General features: G+C 41.8%; 1 protein-coding gene across 12 annotated transcripts in view; it reads left to right on the top strand.

Annotated features, from left to right (window-relative positions):
* The first annotated feature begins 221 nt into the window (after positions 1–221).
* Positions 222–20,429, top strand: part of LOC135112088 (potassium voltage-gated channel subfamily KQT member 1-like) — a 220,795-nt gene continuing 200,587 nt past the window's right edge. For 2 of the 12 annotated variants that reach the window (XM_064026038.1, XM_064026039.1), the window contains exon 1: positions 249–1,233. The gene's annotated coding sequence lies outside the window, so the exon portion shown is untranslated. Of the gene's footprint in view, positions 1,234–20,429 lie in introns of all 12 variants that reach the window. The other 10 variants (XM_064026046.1, XM_064026041.1, XM_064026042.1 and 7 more) reach the window with 8 other exon arrangements.

Here is a 20,429-nt window from a genome sequence, read left to right as displayed (position 1 = left end):
GAAGTAGTCGTTATAGCAGCAGTAACAGTCCAGATATTTGCGCGTTTGCGTGAGGTCATGGCGGCGAGAGAGCAGGATACTATTAGAATATTAGAGAGAGAGAGAGAGAGAGAGAGAGAGAGAGAGAGAGAGAGAGAGAGAGAGAGAGAATAGGAAAGACGATTACGATAGAGGAGGAAAGAGGGGCGGGGCAGCGAGGGCAGGCAGGCAGGCAAGGCAGGCTAGCGGGAGGGGGAGGCAGGGCTGGCGAGGGAGCGGCAGGGAGAGGAGGAGGACGGGTTGGGGCGGCGGGAGAGAGGGAGGGAGGAGACGCTCACGGCTGGCCCAGTTCACTAGTATACAAGCGGCCGTCGAGGTGTCCAGAGCTACCCGGCCGCGTCCCTGTGTCTCCCGCTTACTCCTGGCGGTGGTCTGAGTCCCCCTTACGACCCTTCTCCGTATTCACAACCTTCTGTTCCTCACTGCATCCTCACCTCTCTTTGTGTCTTCCCCGGCTGTCATTCCCGCGTCTGAAAGTCTCCAGTGAGGAACTTCGCACGAGAAAACACAACGAAAGCGGCGGAAAGATGGGTGACAGTGCGGGAAAGGAGTGCACGAGGACCCCCTGCTCACATAAAAGTGGCGTTGGTTCATGTCACCGCCACTTCGCGTCTCGTTAAAAAGTTCTGATTCACTTCTGTAAACTTCGCCGCCATCGCCATTGTCTCCGTCGCCACCGTGCGCTGCTTCCCCGTGGGGGACAAAGTGAAGGGCCATGGAGCCCTTTTGACGCTACCACACAGTACCTGAAGCCTCGCCCATACGCTATGTCCCTGAGAACACTTAGAAAAGCTAGTCATTCATGTGAGAACACCGCCAGGTCGAGGAGATAATGTGTTAAGTCTCGACGCGGGATGCTGAGCGAGAACACGCAAGCAACGCCGCTAACACGATCTCAGAACATCTAGTCTTTACACTGACGAACACGAACATTAACTACACAGCGCTCATCGTATGTCATGTTCAAATCAATGGGTGAACTCTGGGTGGCGATGGAGTCCCCTACAGGCCGTCAAAGCGGGTGTGCTTTGCCTCGCGGACACTAGGCAGAGGACGCGTTGAGGGGCGCGAAGAAGATGAGGTGTGAGCGGGCGAAGAGGTGCAAAGGTACCTCGTTCCTGCAATCAAAACAAGAGTACCTGCTTTGCCTGTTTATTGCGTTAATCAAACACAGTGTTCAGCCCGTTTGTCCAGGTGAGTGTACGTGTGTGTGTGTGTGTGTGAAAGGGGATCGTTGCTGTTAGATTTAAGTGCTGGGATTGAAAACTGTGTGCCCCTCGCGTGTACAAGGCGAATGTATTTGAATATGTATGACTTTTTACCCGTGCTGCCTGTGTGTATGTGTGTGTGTGTGTGTGTGTGTGTGCCCGGGAAGCATGTGAGTACGCATGCCTGCAATTTATATGTATAAAACAATATTGTTAATGAGTATTTATTATGCATGCATGTGTCGATATTTGGCGTATCTCTAATTAAGAATGGTACTATAACGAGAGAGAGAGAGAGAGAGAGAGAGAGAGAGAGAGAGAGAGAGAGAGAGAGAGAGAGAGAGAGAGAATGTTCACAGTAGATATAAGGTGATAATACTCAATGACAAACAGATAAGGCTGCACATAAGTAATCAAAGTGTGTGTGTGTTTGTGTGTGTGTGTGTGTGTGTTTGTGTGTGTATGTGTGTGTGTGTGTGTGTTCGAAGGTTCATGTGTGTATATTAGCAGTGGGTTTACACATGACAGGAGTATGTGCATGTCAGAAGTACACGGCAGCATATAAGCACCATTTTTAGGCGCAAGTAATTGTTTGCATCTCTCTCTCTCTCTCTCTCTCTCTCTCTCTCGTCTCTCTCTCTCTCATCTCTCTCTCTCTCTCTCTCTCTCTCTCTCTCTCAATATTCGTATTTACTTATTTCACTTTCTTCAGTTAAGTCAAATAGATCAGTTTGTTACCGTGTGAATTCATAGCAAGTGTGTTCTGTATCAATTTTTCTGTCGTAGCTTTGTTAGTTTACATTACACAGTTCGTAGTAAGGTGAACAGATATGATGAAATAGGAAGTTTTTTATTTATTTTTTTTATTTTGTGTGTGTGCGTGTGTGTGTGTGTGTGATGTTGAAGGATGCTGACTAGAGGACGGAGTTTTGCTTACGTTTATATTTGTAGCAGTTTTTTTTTTTTATTTTATTTATTTTTTTGTTTTCGTCATAATCATTCATCATTATTCGTGTAACGTCCTTATCTTCTTTTATTTATTTTTTTTTACGGGTCCCTCCCACTTTCTTCAGTCATAGACAATCTTCTTTGATGTTCATCCTTCCCATGTCCACACACTGCCTCCACGTCTTCTGTTCTCCCGTTGGCTTCTCTCTCGTGTTGAGGGGCGCGAAGATGTGTCTGTGCGTCTGGCGTGTGACCATGCCATCCTTCCTCCTGACGCGCCCACACCACCTCAGTGTTTACCCCCTTTCCACACCCATCGCATCCTCTATTCCATACCTCATCATCACCTCATTAGACACTGCATCTTATAACGTTTTCTTCACTTGTTGCGCGCGCGCACACACACACACACACACACACACACACACACACACACACACACCACCCCTAAAGGCGCCGCGCACGGCCCGGTACAGACTCAGCGCGATTCTCACCATGGTGCGAGCTATCAATAAATAGTAATTCGTTTCTAGATTAGACTTAGCTTTAGGATTAGTGTTAAGTATTTCCCCACCCCCTCTGTACATTTTCAATTTCTAAACTGCCTTGATAATAAACAGTTTATTATTATTATTATTATTATTATTATTATTATTATTACACACACACACACACACACACACACACACACACACACACACACACACACACACACACACACACACATACACACACACACACCTATTTCGCCATTAATGAAAATACCTTCAGTCCTGATAAATGATTTTCATGTCTCTAATGGTCAACTCGTGAACCTGTCTGACTTTATTTATTTATCTATTTATTTATCTCTTTATTTCAGCGTGTAGCCATGACTTCCTTTTAGTGTGCTACACAGACAGCTTTCAGTCTCGCTATTGATAAAAACACCAATTTGTTAAACTTGTCTGTTTAATTGGTGATGGACAGTGCTATTTATTATTATTATTATTATTATTAGTAGTAGTAGTAGTAGTAGTAATAGAATAGCTATATTTACCAGAGTCGTTTCTTATACATACATGGATTTATTCACTTTTTTTTCTCTAAGTCTGTCACAGCAATTTTGCCATGTGTTGACACGCGGACATGAAAACACTGCCACTGACTGATGCTCTCACTCATTGATTAATATACGTATTCTCGTCTGGTTTTAAAATATGCGACAGATTTACTTTGTTCATAGAAAATTCATTATTTAATTGGAAGATGTCAGTATTTCAATGTAGAGAATTCTGTGTTTGTAATTCAATAAGAGCTTTAGCAGAATGCAGTGTTATTTCAAACCAACACGTGAATGCGTTGACCAATCAGCGAGTGACAGCATCAGACAGTGGCAGTGTTACCAAAATTACCGTGACAAACTTAATGACAGTATAGAAAAAATACCTTCGATCTGATGGTGGTCTTGTGTATCTTATTTTCGCACTTCCTTTTCCACATCACATACTCTTGGTCTCTCAGTTTCGTCATCAGTAAAGGAGCCTCTGGATAAATTAACTCCGTGTGCCATCAACGTGACCACGGCGCGGGGAAGAACCAACCACGCGTGACGGAAACAGACACTGAACTTTCCTGCTTACCTTTTTGGGTAGCGGCAAATTAACGTGTTTATTTTATTTTTTCTTCTTTTTCATATTTTTTTTTTTCTGAGTCTTGCCCATCGATACTTTTTTCTTTAGTCTTGTATCCCTTCGTTACTTTCCTTCACACACAACACACACACACACACACACACACAAAACAAATAAAGACAGACATGCTACATATGTAATTCACTATTTACTTCCTTTTTATTTGTTTTATTGATGAGCCTATATCTTTTGTTATAATGAATTTGATATCACTTTTGTTATTTTCATTCGTACATAACCAGTAAGTATCGTGCATGGTGAATTACGTGTCTCTATAGCATCTTGCACAAAAAACGTTGCAGACAATACGAAATAACAGTCACTGCCAGACAATATCTTCCACCCATCACATGCTTAGTTCTTTGCCTCGCCGGAGCTCAATAGGAAATTCTCGTGCCCATACATTAAGTTCCATTCCATGTGTCGATACGATATTTACTTGACTGGATGACGTAAATTCTTAGGGCCGCTATGTGAGTGGTTACCTGGCCGTACGTTCACCTGTCCCTGTATAATATTTGTATAGGAGATGGATGGTGATGGCGGTGGTGGTAATGGTGCTAATGGTGGTGGTGGTTGTGGTAGGTAATTTTTTTTTTCTGTTTTTTGAGTACGACTCTCTCTCTCTCTCTCTCTCTCTCTCTCTCTCTCTCTCTCTCTCTCTCTCTCTCTCTCTCTCTCTCTCTCTCTCTCTCTCTCTCGTTTACATTTTTTCCCCTAAATAACTTATGAGTACTTATATAACACACACACACACACACACACACACACACACACACACACACACACACACACAACACACCACACACGTCACACACGCACACACACACTCACACACGCACGCACGCACGCACGCACGCACGCACGCACGCTCTCTCTCTCTCTCTCTCTCTCTCTCTCTCTCTCTCTCTCTCTCTCTCTCTCTCTCTCTCTCTCTCTCTCTCTCTCTCTCTCTCTCTCTCTGACACTTTCATCCCCTTCAACATGAAATCTGTTTTAAGTTTATGCGCACTTTGTAAAAATGTGAAGTCTTGTTGTTAAATTAATATGACGTAAAAAGAACATTAACAATATGGTTGTGAAATTTATCAACGGCGATGAAATATTATTTATAACACGAGTAAGAAATATGAATAAGAAGAAGAAATAAACAACGAATATCCTTTTCTCACAAAATCAATATTTCACTTGAGAGAGTAACTGGAAATAAAAAAAAAGCGAAAGAAAAGAAATAAAGAAATATGTAACATCCATGCAGGAAAGAAACGGAAAAAAAAGTGGGGAGAAAGAATGAGAAAGAAGGTAGAAAAAATAAATGGGAAAAAAATAAAAGGAAGGGTGGAATACTCAGAGAGAGAGAGAGAGAGAGAGAGAGAGAGAGAGAGAGAGAGAGAGAGAGAGGTGGGATATGAAACAAAATAAATATAAAAGTAAAAGAATTGAAACTCCCTTCTTTTAATTCATTACTCCGTGAGAGTAAAAAGTCCCCTGGGATGGGCGCCGCAGCCCCCTCCCTCATTAGTCTGTCATTTACAACACGCACGAAGTATTGGGGCACGTAATGTATACTCCCCAAACTATAGTAATGATGATAATAAATAATAATAATGATAGTAATAATAATAATAATAAATAATGATGTCAGTATATGAGTAATTGTATATATATATTTTTCCAGTTCTGTTATGTTAGGTTAAAGTTAGATTAGATTAAGTTGTTTCACTTAAGTTAGGCCGAGGTTAAGTTAGGTTAGTTAAGCTTAGTTTTACTTTAGTTTTAGTTAGGTTACGTGACGTTAGTCTAATTACATACAGTTAGGTTTGGTTAGGTCAAGTTAGGTTAGGTAAGGTTTGGTTAAGAATGATTAGTTTATTTGAGTTGGGTAAGATTAAATTAGGACAGTTAATTTATGTTAAATTACATTACTTTCGTTAAGTTTCGTTATGTTAGGTCAGTTTGGTTAGTTCAGTTTACTTTGGGTTAGATCAGATCAGGTCTATATTAGAACAGTTTACTTAACTTAGGTTTAAAATACATTACTTTCGTTAAATTACGTTAGGTTAGGTCAGTTTTTTGCTCACCGTCCAAGTATGTAATTGCATAAGCACATTTTTCACCTGCCGTGCTTCTCGTGACACCTGACCGGTACTCGGGAAAGTTCCACATTTTTTTTTTTTTTTTTAATGTGGCGGAAGCATGTGAGGGAGTGACACCACGCCTCTTAATCTGCCTGATGTGTGTATGTACGTGTGTGTGTGTGTGTGTGTGTGTGTGCGTGCGTGTGTGCGTGCGTGTGTGCGTGGCGAGCCGCGAAATGAACTAGTAATGTGTTTACCGCAAAAAGACCAACACACACACACACACACACACACACACACACACACACACACACACACACACACACACGCACACACACACATGCAAAACACCCACACACGCTATATATTATCTCCCACAATATTTATACATATAGAAAAATAAAAGTATTTACATTCATGCATATCATTTGTGTATTTATTAACTTTTTTTTCCATATTCTAATCAGCACACGATGTCCAGAAATTATTTATTTGTATGACCGAAATTGTTTGTGATTTAGTTTGCTTTTCTGTCTGTAATAACGGCCGTAGTAATGACAATAATATCGGTAATAATAGTAGCAGTAATGAGGGTGGGGATCATAATGATGATAATAATAATAATATAATAATAATAATAATAATAATAATAATAATAGTGGTAGTAGTAGTGGTAGTAGTAGTATTAGTAGTAGCAGTAGTAGTTGTAGTAGTAGTAGTAGTGGTGGTAGTAGTATTAGTAGTAGCAGTAGTAGTTGTAGTAGTAGTAGTAGTAACAGCATTGAAGATCAGCAGTAATAGTAAAAACAGAAGCACGAAAAACACGCATGCCTTTTCAAAGCGAGTTCTCGTGTAGCTACATGTGTGCGAACGTAAACACAGCATATTAAAAAAAAAAATAATAATATATATATATATATATTATATATATATATTATATTATATATATATATATATATATATATAATCTATATATATATATATATATATATATATATATATATATATATATAGTATAAGCAAATTCGCACACCTTAAGTTAGCTAGCACGAGCTTGTGAGGAGGCAACCAAGGGAGTGTGCGCTCCATTGCCCCATTGAGATATAGTGAACTCCCCTATATTTTTAAACGTTTTCGAGATAAGCACTGGCAGATCCATTCAGGTTGCCGGAAGACTGTCAATACTCCCGGGGCGGCGGCGTGCTGGGGAAACATCTATCTTCCTCAAAGCAAACCACTTATGAAAGAGCCAATGGCCGCCTTCAGTATTGCGGGCCGTGCTTGTCTCCTCCCCCCCCGCCTGTCAAAGCTTCGCACTGACTGGGAATCTAACACTATCTCGTGCCATTACATCCACCTCACCCACCAAAAGAAACCGAGTACCGTCCACGTCGTCATAATTCAGAATTTATCCGCACCAAATCCCTTCCGTAATTCTTCAGACTCCTACAGCAGTTTCGAGGATTAGGCAAAATTTACTGTTTATGCGAGAGACTCCATACTTTTTTCTTTGTGTTTCGTCTTTTTTTCATTAAGAGAGTGTAGGTTAATCCCCGAGAAAATCCGTGTAAATCGCTAGTGTTTTAGAGGAGTTTGTGTTTAACGAGAGAGTTTAGGAGCTGGTCCGAAGCTTCTCATAAGGCTTCGGTCAGGGCTTCAGACCGCCCTACAGGGTTTCAGGATGCTTTGGAAGGGCTCGGAATGCTTCTTAATATTACACATGGGTTCGGAGCTGCTCGAAAGAACTCTGAGTGCTTCGGAAGGGTTCGTAAGGCTTTAAAATGCTTCGGAGTTGCTCGGAACGCTTGAGAAGGCTTCGGATGAGGATTCAGCTGAAATGTTGGTCTGAAAAATCTGTGGTAAGGAAATGGAAGGATGAATTGAGACCATATTGATTGGGGCTTGCTGAATGAGCTTAGAGAGAGAGAGACAGAGAGAGAGAGAGAGAGAGAGAGAAGAGAAAGGAGAGAGAGAGAGAGAGAGAGATAGAGAGAGAGAGATTAAAAAGAGGAAAACCTGGTGCGCTTACATACATGTATTTCAGGTCGCCATATTTTTGCTCCTTTTTTGCGTCAATCAGGTAATTAATGGAAACTCATTTGCATATGAAGGGCTAATTTTGTGTTTTGTTTATTTATTTGTTGTTTTTGCAGTTACTACTACTAGAACTAGAACTACTGCTACTACTACTACTACTACTACTACTGCTACTACTACTACTGTTGCTATTTCTATTACCATTACCACCACCACCACCACCACTACCACCATTATCACCTCCATTGTTCCTTCTATGCATCTTCATTCCAATTTCCCACATTTATCTTCTTATCTTCTTATTGTTCCTTGACTTTTCTTGATGACTCTAATTTTTTTTCTCGTCTCCATTGCTCCTGTGTTTCTTTGTCTCTCCCTTTCATTGTTTTCTCTTCTTTATTCTCTCATTTCAGTTTCTTTTTTTTTGTTTTCCTTTTACTTTTTCATTGTTCTTAATGTTCCTTTGTGTGTGTTTGTTGTTATTTTTACTCTTCTGTTTCGACTTATTGTTTTATTTGTCACTTTTATTTTTGTTTTCATTGATCCTCTTCTACTTCATCCTCTTCCCCTTTATCTTCCTCCTCTTCCTCCCGCCTCCACCTTCTCCTCCTCTTAGCTAAATTGAACCTTGAAGGACCTAGTGTGTGTGTGTGTGTGTGTGTGTGTGTGTGTGTGTGTGTGTGTGTGACAGAAAGAAAAAAAAAATGTCGCTGAAATGATTTGAGAAAGATTAACGACACATTCACGTCATAAACACGTTCACAGTAAGGAGAGAGAGAGAGAGAGAGGAGAGAGAGAGAGAGAGGAGAGAGAGAGAGAGAGAGAGAGAGAGAGAGAGAGAGAGAGACATTAGATCGACACCCAAATGGCACAAGGTAAAGTACATACCGTTGCCATTATTGCATCAGGTGGTTGTAATAGCATGTCCTCCTCCTCCTCCTCCCTACTCCTCCTCCTCCCCTTTCTCCTCCTCCTCCTCTTTCCTCTTAATCGGATACGAAAATTCAAACTTTTTTTTCTTTTCGTTATTGGATATGGTTTTTTCAATTTTTCAATTCCCTGCAGCTTTTGTGTTCACTTTTTAGACATGGTGGTGGTGGTGGTGGTGGTGGTGGTAGTAGTTATAGTAGCAGTAGTAGTAAAAGCAACAACGATAGATTTTATTTGTTTCTACCGCTACTTTTTTTTTTATATGATAGTTTCTCTCTCTCTCTCTCTCTCTCTCTCTCTCTCTCTCTCTCTCTCTCTCTCTCTCTCTCTCTCTCTCTCTCTCTCTCTCTCTCTCGCTTTCCCTCTCTCTCTCGCTTTCCCCCCTCATTTTTTTATTTATTTTCCCCTTCATCACCTTCACACTACATCATTCACCACACATATTCCAGCATGTTTTTTTCTCTTACCTCTTCTCTTATTTATTTTCTCTGCACCCTTTCTACTGTACTCACTGTCTATCACCATAACCATCATCGTACTCCTGTATCTCCTTTTTTCTCTCTTTTGCTTCGTATTCTTCGCATTCTTCACTCTACCTCTCATTTTCCTTAACCTTCTTTCCTTACATTTTCTTTACCACATCAGTACTTTCCATCTTCCACAACATCTACTGAAGCCACACGAGTCAACAATGGAAACTTCGTGTTATCAGGACAGGGCAGGCAATTACCTTGTGCTGAGGGCCGTTAGGGTTGCGTGGGCCATGAAAGGAGTTGAGGGGCAGTGCTTGGGCCTCCCATCCTTAAGGGTCATTTTAAGGTGCTTTGTATGGCCGTATATTGGCCCTTAATGGCGTGAAGTGAAGCCCGCACTGCCGCCTGGGACATTCGAGGTTAATTACAGGTGAGAGAGAGAGAGAGAGAGAGAGAGAGAGAGAGAGAGAGAGAGAGAGAGAGCGAGAGAGAGAGAGTGCTACAGGTAAGACTAGATTATGTAGAAGTAGATTAATAAAAGAGATGATAAGGAAAGAAGGGATAAATTGGTTCTTGTAGGAGAAATGGGTAATAGAGATAGACAGACAGGTAGATAGATAAATAGACAGACAAACAGACAGTAGTGGGAGAAAACGGAAGAGATTTGAAGATACACACACACACACACACACACACACACACACACACACACACACACACACACACACACACACACACACACACACACACACACACACACACACACACACACGGATAATGAGAACACGTGTACCTGCCAAGTAAGCTAATGAACAACAACAGCATCTTCATATCCATCTAATGATTTCTCACGTAAAAAAAGATAACACAAGTCTTACCACCAACACTGAATGCGACACTGATTTTTCGTCCATTTTAACATTCCTTACTTTTTCCATACGTTTTAGTTTTAGTTTTTTTTTTTTTCTTACTCGTACCTACATTTTTTTTTTATTTATATTGGCGCCGTTTGCCCCTCTTGTTGTGGCATGTTAAATAAATCATTCAGTCAGTTAATCAAACAGTCAGTCAGTGTCACGTAATTTAACACTATCTATCTCTATACAAAAAAAAAACATGTACTCTGCCCCACGAATAACAGTAGCCATATGTTATACCCTTCTCAGTTTTTTCTATTATGATATTGTTGAGTTTATTAGTGAATCTAGCTAGTTTCGTAAGGACTTAAGATTTGCAGCCATTTGAAATCTCTCGTCATCCTTTGTAACACCTGACCTATATTAACATAAACTAATCCAACATTCTCATAGCTTCAGTTCCACACCCCTACTTGATATACCTTGTGCTGGATCTCTTTACCAACTGACCCTAACCTGAGCGAACATAGACTAGACAAACCTTTTCAACACTTTTTATTTCACACCTTAACCTAAGTTAGTTTTTCGTTCAATAGCTGTTTACTTGATGCTGCTTGAATTCTGTCAGTCAGCCAACCAAAGTCATCTAACTTAATCTAACCTAACGCTAAAATTATATATGATAACATTTTCAAAGCCTCTAGTTTCACGCCTTGACCAAATTGTCTTTCTCCATTAATTATTTACCTGGTATGGCTTAACCTAACCTGACATAACTTAACCCATTATTTTCCACATCTTCAGTTTCACACCTTAACTTACCTTTCCTTTTTTTTCCAGTTCTTATTAACCTGGTGTGACACTAACCTAACCTAACCTAACATACATAGTGCATGACCTACTCCAACACCACACACACCTTCATTATCAACACCTAAACATAATTGACCTTCTTCAGCAGCTATTTACCTGGCGTGGCCTTCGTCGCCGGCCCCCTCAGGTATACCCCCGTGAATCAGCCCAGGACGGTCGTTATCTCACTGTTATCTCGCGTGAGTGTCAGCCATTAGAGCCGCCATTGAGCCTTTCGACCGAGAGTAGACCAAACAGCCCTTCTCGATTCCCTATATAGGGCGCGGGGAGGAGAATGGAAGGTATAGTGTGGGATAGATTTATTTTTTATAGGTCTTACGTACCCTGAAAAATGGTTCTTGTGTCGCATTGACATTCTCATTCTCCTCTCTCTCTCTCTCTCTCTCTCTCTCTCTCTCTCTCCTCTCTCTCTCTCTCTCTCTCTCTCTCTCTCTCTCTGGTATTTTTTGTCCTAAAACATTTTTTTTTTTTTTTTTTTTTAAATTTTGTTGGTGTTGATTTTGTTTTTGTGAGTGTACTGGTAAAGCTAGTTTCTCTCTCTCTCTCTCTCTCTCTCACTCTCTCTCTCTCTCTCTCTCTCTCTCTCTCCTCTCTCTCTCTCTCTCTCTCTCTCTCTCCTCTCATCAGTATTCTGTGGCCGGTGGTTGCTCGATATTCATTGAGGAGGGACATTGGGCCAAACCCCCACCAGCAGGCGTCTCTTGTTTTCCTCCCTCGGCATGTGCTCCTTTGCAGACAACAGACATCCCCCTCAGCTTGTCCCGTAACTCCCCAACTCTCTAACTGCAGTGGCATGAAACGTAAAATACTGTGCCGCAAGTTTAGAGCATAATTCCGAAAAAAAAAAGAAAAAAAAAATTCACGGTAAAAAGGAGTGGGCAGACTTTTTATTTTTAGTGCTTGTACCTTTACTTTGTTTATGAAAGTCGTCTTTTGTTTATTGAAGTGGAATTGCAAATGCCAGAATACTTTAAAGAATGTTATATATCAGACAGAGTTCAGTGTGGGGGTGCGGGGGATGAGTGACTGCGGCAAGGTACTGGACTCGTAGCGTGAAGGTAGAGAGTTCCCATGCGTGACAGTTACTTGCTTTGGCTAGAGGAGCGGGGCCTTCTTAATTCTGTAAAGGTTGAGAGTTCAGTTCCCATGTGTGACAGTTACTTGAGTTGGCTAGAGGAGCGACGCCCTCTTAATTCTGGCTGATCATCGTCACTAGACATGATGCTTTACCATTCCGCTATATAACCTCTGCTGTCTTGCCTTGATAATACCCCTCACTCAGTTAAAAAGGAAAAAAAAAAACGCCGGCCATCACTGCAGTCAAAGGGTTGGCGCTTAGCGAGATGCAGTGACAGTACTCGCAACAAAATAAATACCGGCGTGTTTTGATGTTCATTTACTAAAGTGGTGAACATAGAATTGTGCTTTGTGTATTCAGACGTTTCAATTGTTTGCTTCGTTCTAGAGTAATGGTAGTTAATTTTGATATGTATCTGTTATGAGAAATTTATTTACTTATTTCCCTCTGCATTTACAAAGAACAGATGATTTTGTTGTATTTGCGGGAAATCTGGAAACGAGTCTTCTGAAGGAGATGCGCAGCAAGATTAACGATTGTATAAGTGGTCTCTTATTCATGGCGTGCTTCGAGCTTGGGTCCGAGGTCTCGACGCAACCTTACGTAAACTCGAGGCACTGCGCAACACTGAGGGACGGCATCCCTAACATTTCGTCGTCGTATCTCTCACATTTGCTGTGGTGGAAGTTATTGGGATTTTCAAGTGTCTATTTGATTTTAGTGGTCGTTGAACGAAGGATTCCGTACCATCAATTGAAAAATCACACACGAGGACGAGAATGATCATCTCTGTGACCTCTGGAGAATAGAGAAAACGAAAACGTTTAAGAATATAAGCTTGAAATAAATTGCAGCTCGTGCTAAACAACTCTGGTACCTTATCCTCTGTCTGGCTGTTGTGATGATACTGCCTGCCGCTGCGTCCCAGAGTCTATCTCACCTAGAAAAAAGTTCGGTGTTTTGGTCAATAGGTTGGGTGAAATGTCACACACGTTACTCTTCTTTGTTTAAAGTGGAGAGTGGCTTGTGTGTTTTCCTTCATGTTAGCGGAACAATGTCCTCTAATGTCGTTATGACGTTTTAGCGCAATTAGTGGTTGGTGTTATAATGACAGGTTAGAGGTAACTGGCACTGTGGCGGAAACTTATTTCTTTGCCTAAAAAATAAGAGCGGACCACATTTTTTAAAGGCCGAATGTGTGTGTGTGTGTGTGTGTGTGTGTGTGTGTGTGTGTGTGTGTGTGTGCGTGTGCGCGCCGCGTGCGTGGCGTTTGAGGCTGGAAGCAATTAGTTTCCATCAAAAAATTCCTTTGAAAGACAGGACAGGTATACACAAACACTGATTATGAAAGGCTGAATAGTTATACATATGGATAGAAAAAAAAATACTATACATATGAATTACTATACTAAATAAATGCAAAAAAAGATAAATAAATAATATATATATATATATATATATATATATATATATATATATATATATATATATATATATATATATATATATATATATATATATATATATATATATATTCAAACAATGTAGAATAAAAAAAAAGGAAAGTGCACGCGTTTGCCTGTCTTTGTCGCAGTGCTTATGCCGGCGTGACCTAGTAGTGCCATTCCCTCGCGTGACAGACAGTGGCGGCCGTGCCCGTGGCGTGGAGGTTTGTAGCGGTGTAACGAGAACACAACACCCTGGGGGGCCACGAGTGTGGGCCGGGAGCCTCCTTTTATGAGGCTAGTTGGCTTAATACACGACAGATAAAAGTCGTCATCCCCGCCACTGACCGCGGGGAAGGGGGGGGTGTCGGGACGAGCGCGGGCGGGGAGCAGCTAGGGTGGCGTTTTAGCGACCTGGAAACGCGCGCGATCTCCGGTACATTTTCCGTGTTTTTCGGCGGCTTCGTTAAATCGCTGACGACCAGAACTTTATCGGCTGTCACGACAACTTTACTGGCGCTTATCCTGCGGCGGGGAACACGACCAATTTGAGGGAATAAGAGACTCCCGGCGAATTTGTGGCCGCGAATGACAGGGTGAGATGACGAGGGCGGCGGCGGCGAAGACTTAAGGGGCTGCGGGATGACGTGATCTCTGCATATGACGGAGGGGGGAGGGTGTTCCTGACGGGGTTCAGATGGGTTCTCCTGAAAGTGTCGCTGACGGAGGAATGGTGATGGTGGTGATGGTGGTGGTGGTTTCAGAGGTTGACCGATGATAATACATCTTTTTCTCTGCGCCTACCTGTTTAATGCGGAGGGAGTGGAGAAGGAAGAGGAAGGAGAGGGAAGAATGAAAGGAGGAAGATAGTTGTTACGATGGAAAGAAGAACGAGGAAGAAGAAGAGGAAGGAGAAGAGCTAAGGGGAGGGAAATGAAGATAAGGAGGATTAGAAAGAGGAGAAGCACGGGGAGAAAGAGGAGAAGGAGAAAGGAGAGTTTAAAGGAGGATAAGAGGAAGGAGGAGAAGGAAAATGTGTGAGGAAGAGAAAGAGCACGAGGAAGAGGAGGAAGACAACGAAGAGAACGAAGATGAGGAGGAGGAGGAGGAGGACCGATGACGATGACAAGAAGGAGGATGAAGATGAGGAGGAGAAGAAGTACGAGCAGTAGGAGGAGGAGGAGAAATCGAAACTAAATGATGTGTAGGAGCAACAACAAGAGGAGAAAGAGAAGGAAGACTAGAAGAAAGAAGAGGAGAATGAGAAAAGTAAAAGGAAGAGGAGGAGGAGGAGGAGGAAGGAGGAGGAGGAGGAGGAGGAGAAGGAGGAGGAGGAAAATGGAGTAGAGGGAGAAAGCGAAGTTGTATGAGTAGGAGCAATAACAAGAGGATGAGGAGGAGGAAGAAGAGGAGGAGGAGGAGGAGGAGGAGGAGGAGGAGGAGGAGGAGGAGGAGGAGGAAGGGGGCTTACAGAGGTGCCCTGATGCGAGGTACAGGTGAGTCAGGCAGACAGGTAGGAAAGGCGGAATTAATGAGAGTATGAGAGTCACTCTGAAGATCGTTCTTGTGTCGCCCTCACTCCCTCGCGTGAAGGAAGGCGACGTGTGTGTGTGTGTGTGTGTGTGTGTGTGTGTGTGCGTTTGTGTGTGTAAAAATCCCTTTAAAGATGACCTCAATGTCTATTTAAATGCATGAGTAAGATTACAATAGTCTCTGGGAAAGGAAAATTAACTAATGAAATTACACAGTTGAGAGAGAGAGAGAGAGAGAGAGAGAGAGGAGAGAGAGAGAGAGGAGAGAGAGAGAGAGAGAGAGGAGAGAGAGAGAGAGAGAGAGAGAACCAGTTTCCCTAACACAAAGAAACTGCCTTAAATCAATACCTCACATAAAACCTTAACATAATATTCTCTCTTGAATATTACTTACCATAAACACAGTTGCAAATATTACATTAATACGTGGATATTGTTTCCTCGTATTTTTTTTTTTTTAGTTACATTTTAATATTCAGCTTAACTTTCGTCGAGGCCAGACTAAAAAAAAAAACCGCCCAAACAAGAACAGATTCCATTATACATTTCGCTTTAACTTTTGTCATGTTCATGTTTTTGAGAAAGTTATGAAAGTTAGAGTAGTAAAAATTTTTTTCACGAAAGCTAAAAGAAGGTTGCCTGACTCTCTCTCTCTCTCTCTCTCTCTCTCTCTCTCTCTCCTCTCTCTCTCTCTCTCTCTCTCTCTCTCTCTCTCTTACACAGTTTTATCCTGAAATCCACTTATATATCCTTCTCTCTCTCTCTCTCTCTCTCTCTCTCTCGTCTCTCCTCTCTCCTCTCTCTCTCTTCTCTCTCTCTCTCTCTCTCCTCTCTCTCTCTCTCTCTCTCCCTAACCTATAATATTTCCCGTTCCCCTCTTCTCCCCTCAAAATAATTAACCCCCGTGGAACTGCTTATGCCCCCAGCAGCGAGGAGGAAAAGGGGAGAAAGAGGGGAAGAGGAGGAATTGAGGAAAATGAGAGAACAGGAAGGGGAACGTAAGAAAGAGAGGGGAAAGGAGAAGGAAGGGAAGAAAAGCAGGAAGCTAAATAGGGAGACGGAATGCGAGGAGGAGAAAAGATTAACAGAGAGAGAGAGAGAGAGAGAGAGAGGAGAGAGAGGAGAGGAGAGAGAGAGAGAGGAGAGGAGAGAGAGAGAGAGAGAGAATGGGTGTGAGGGAGAAAAGGAAAAGGTTCTATTTTTATCTTCACCATCCGCGTGACACTAAGGAAAGGAGCCAGTCAACACTAGAGAGAGAGAGAGAGAGAGAGAGAGAGAGAGGGAGAGAGAGAGAGAGAGAGAGAGAGAGAGAGAGAGAGAGAGAGACGTTAGGGGAAGTAAGAGTAGTGGTCACTTTTATGTCTATAAGGTAAACAAGGAGCAAATAGAACAAAACTTCTAAAGTCTTTCTGAAGTAAGCAGCTTAAGACGAGAGAGAGAGAGAGAGAGAGAGAGAGAGAGAGAGAGAGAGAGAGAGAGAGAGAGAGAGACAAACGAATTCCGTATGTTTGGAAGTGAAATGTCAGAAATAATAAAGATTTTTGTTTTGTTTTGTTAAGGGAAATCCAATCCTTAATTACTGTCTTTGCTGATTTCTCTTCTTGATATTCTCGTAATAGTAACAGTAGTAGTAGTAGTAGTAGTAGTAGTAGTAGAATTGTAGTTGGGCTTCTTATTGTAGTAGACGTAGTAGTATTATCACAATTATTCATCTTTTCTCCTCCTCTTCTTCCTTTTTCCTCCTTCTCTTACTATTGTTGTTGTTGTTGTTATTGTTGTTATTGTTGTTGTTCCTTTGTTCTTCGTTGTTGTTGTTGTTGTTGTTCTTCATTTCTTCTTCTTCCTTTCTTCTTCTTCTTCTTCTTCTCTTCTTCTTCTTCTTCTTCTTCTTCTTCTTCTTCTTCTTCTTCTTCTTCGTTCCTCCTCCTCCTCATCCTTCTCCTCCTCCTCCTCCTTTTTCTTTTCCTCCTTTTTCTTTTCCTCCTCCTCCTCCTCCTCCTCCTCCTCCTCCTCCTCGTCTTCCCCACGTCACCTGCATCAGCTGGCGGAAACTAATGACATTCCTTAACTTGGGGCCTCTGTGGCGGGGCGTGTACTTGTGGACGGCGTGTGACGGGCCTCCCCTGCTCCTTCTCCTCCTTCCTCCTCTTCCTCTTCCTCATCTGTGTATTCCCATTCTCCCCCTTTAATCCCATCTTCCCCCCTGTTTCCCATAATTCTCTCTTATTCTGCTATTCACCATCTTCCACCCGCACTACGCTATTGGTTTTAGTCCCTCCTGCTCCTCCTCTTCCTCCTCCTCCTCCTCCTCCTCCTCCTCCTCCTCCTCCTCCTCCTCCTCAGATGGAAGTAGCAGAAGTGACAGTTCTTATCTCCCTCCTATCACATTTCCATTCAGTTTCTCCACACTGCGTAGTATTTCCCCGTCAGTCCTGGCTTAGGGTTGTGGGGATGGGTGGGAGGGGCCTTCTTATGTGCTATTCTATTTGTGTTTCCCTGCCTATAAACGTGTGATAGTGTAGTCCCACAAACATCCAATAGGGACCGATATATTTACTGGTATTTGTTCTTTCTTTGTGTTTCTTGGTGTTGTGGTGGTGGTGATGGTGGTGCTCCTCTTCCTTCTCCCTCCTCTTCAACCACGCCCTGTTAATAATTGAAGGAGCAGCAAAGGTTGTGTCTCTCAGTTGTACTCGTGTAAAGATTAATGGCTTGCAGTGATGACATATTCCAGAGGAGCCTTGACAAGTGTTCGATTCAGGTGACAGAGTGGCTTCAACTCTGATTTTTTTTTTCAGTGTTATTCTTGGGTTTATTTTATTACTTTCTTTTTCGATAGACGTGGATTTTTGTGTGAAGTAGAGGAGAACCTTGTAGTCGCCTGATGACTCGGGTATACTTACGGTTTTTTTTTCAGTTTTATCTTTAGTTTATATATTTTCTTTCTAGTACACGTGAATATTGTGTAAATACTCAAAAGAACCTACTAGTTGACTGATGGCTTGCTTATAAGTGTCCCCTATCTTATTCAAAAGTATTATTCTTAGTCTCCATCAAAATACACAAGGCGCGTGTAAAGGGAGAGAATTTAAAACAAACAGGGTGCTTCTCTCTACATTTGTTACATTAACTCGCACGCATAACTTTTGCAGATATTTATCAACGATGTCAAATGTCTTGCGATTTTTACAGTTATGAGGTCTTGTTGGAAGCTTGCCCTCTCTCTCTCTCTCTCTCTCTCTCTCTCTCTCTCTCTCTCTCTCTCTCTCTCTCTCTCTCTCTCTCTCTCTCTCTCTCTCTCTCTCTCTCTCTCTCTCTCTCTCTCTCTCTGTCTGTGTGTGTGTGTGTGTGTGTGTGTGTGTGTGTGTGTGTGTGTGTGTGTGTTCCCATTGTCTCTCTTCTATCCTGTCTTCTTTCCTCTCCAGTATGTAACACACACACACACACACACACACACACACACACACACACACACACACACACACACACACACACACACACACACACACACAGAGAGAGAGAGAGAGAGAGAGAGAGAGAGAGAGAGAGAGAGAGAGAGAGAGAGAGAGAGAGAGAGATGTCACCTTCATCACTTTGCACCGTTTCAAAAATGCAGCGAGCGATAATCAGAGGCACAAAGCACGCCGCGCTAGTCCCTGCAGCACCGGCGGCGTTTCCTCTCGCGTTGGTCTGATTTCATTATGATTCACGTCACATACATACAAATGACCGCCATCAATCATGTAAATGTATTAACAGGATGAAGGGGAAAACATGTCTTTTTTTCTTCACCAACCTTTGGATGCGTTTTTATTATTGTTAAAACTGAGTTATTTTGAAATCAACTAAGTAGAATTGTGATTATCTTTGTGATATCCTTTTTTTTACATTGGAAATACCCTTGTGAAAGGCAGAGATTGAAGGTGATATTGAATGAAACGAAAACTTTTCAACTCGTAATGCATAGATGGATAGGCAAACAGATACATGCGTACTCACATACATACATACATACATACATACATACATACATACATACATACATAGTGACAATTAAACAAGCAGACAGTGAAATTCACACCTCATCCACACACACACACACACACACACACACACACACACACACACACACACACACACACGTACTGGACTAGATAGCCTAACCTTTCATTGTCGTCTCCAACAAAAGTTGAGGCAATTTACCTCTGTGTTCCGAAGTGTCTTGTAAAACCTGTGACCAAGATAAGATTCATGATTCAATCACATCAAAAGCGTTCGGACGCATCAAAAGTATTTTATTTCCGTAAAAGTTCTGTCACTTACTAAAAAAACGTTTCATCGTATAAAAACGTTCTGTGGCATGGAAAACCTTCGTTCATATGAGAAAACGTTCGGTTGCACATTCCACTTCATCATAAGAGAGAAAAAATCGATCGAATTCTGAACTTTCAACGGCATCACAGGATTGCAGTAGAAAGACTTCGATGACATACCTAATAAAAACAGACAAAAAAAATCTTAAGCAAAAAAAAAACATTCGATTCATTAAGAACCTGCAGCTCACGTCAAGTCCAAGCCGGAATCAAGTCGAGGGTTGAGACGCGGCTGTGTATTTACTTGCATTCTCGGTAAAGGAAAATTTTTGATGGGGAGTTTGAGCAGAGCAAGAGCCTTTTAAGCCATAATCAACTGAGTTCCCTTACCGCTAGTGGAGGATGAGAGAGAGAGAGAGAGAGAGAGAGAGAGAGAGAGAGAGAGAGAGAGAGAGAGAGACCTTCAGAACTATGAATATCGATAAGAAGCAGGAAAAGAAGAAAAAGAAATGAGAAAGAGAGAGGAAGGAAGAAAAAGAAATAGCAGGAGGAGGAAGAAGATAACTACCAGGAGAACAACTAACAGAAAAAGGAAGAAAAATAAAAAAAGAGATAAAATGAAGAAAAGAGAATGATCACTATAAGAATTAGAAGGAAAAGAAGAATGAAAAACGAAAAAAAAATGAGAGGGAGGAAAGAAAACAAAATATGAAGGAAGGATAATAAGAGGTAATAAAAGGAGAGAAACAAAGAGAGAAGGAAAAAAATGGCTATAAATGGATATGATTCTGTAGAAGGTGTAGAAAGTAGAGAAGAAGCGCTGCAGTATTACCACATCACAACACCACATCTCCTCCACGGCGCCTCCCTCCTGACGATGACAATGATAACTGCCACCAAACACACTCCCTGCATCCCATCTTCTTTGCCCCTTCTTCTCAGCAC

The sequence above is a fragment of the Scylla paramamosain genome, chromosome 23 (genome assembly GCF_035594125.1).
Source record: "Scylla paramamosain isolate STU-SP2022 chromosome 23, ASM3559412v1, whole genome shotgun sequence".
Lineage (NCBI taxonomy): Eukaryota > Metazoa > Arthropoda > Malacostraca > Decapoda > Portunidae > Scylla > Scylla paramamosain.
Note: the sequence above shows the minus strand (reverse complement) of the source record. Positions and strands in the feature narration are given on the sequence as shown.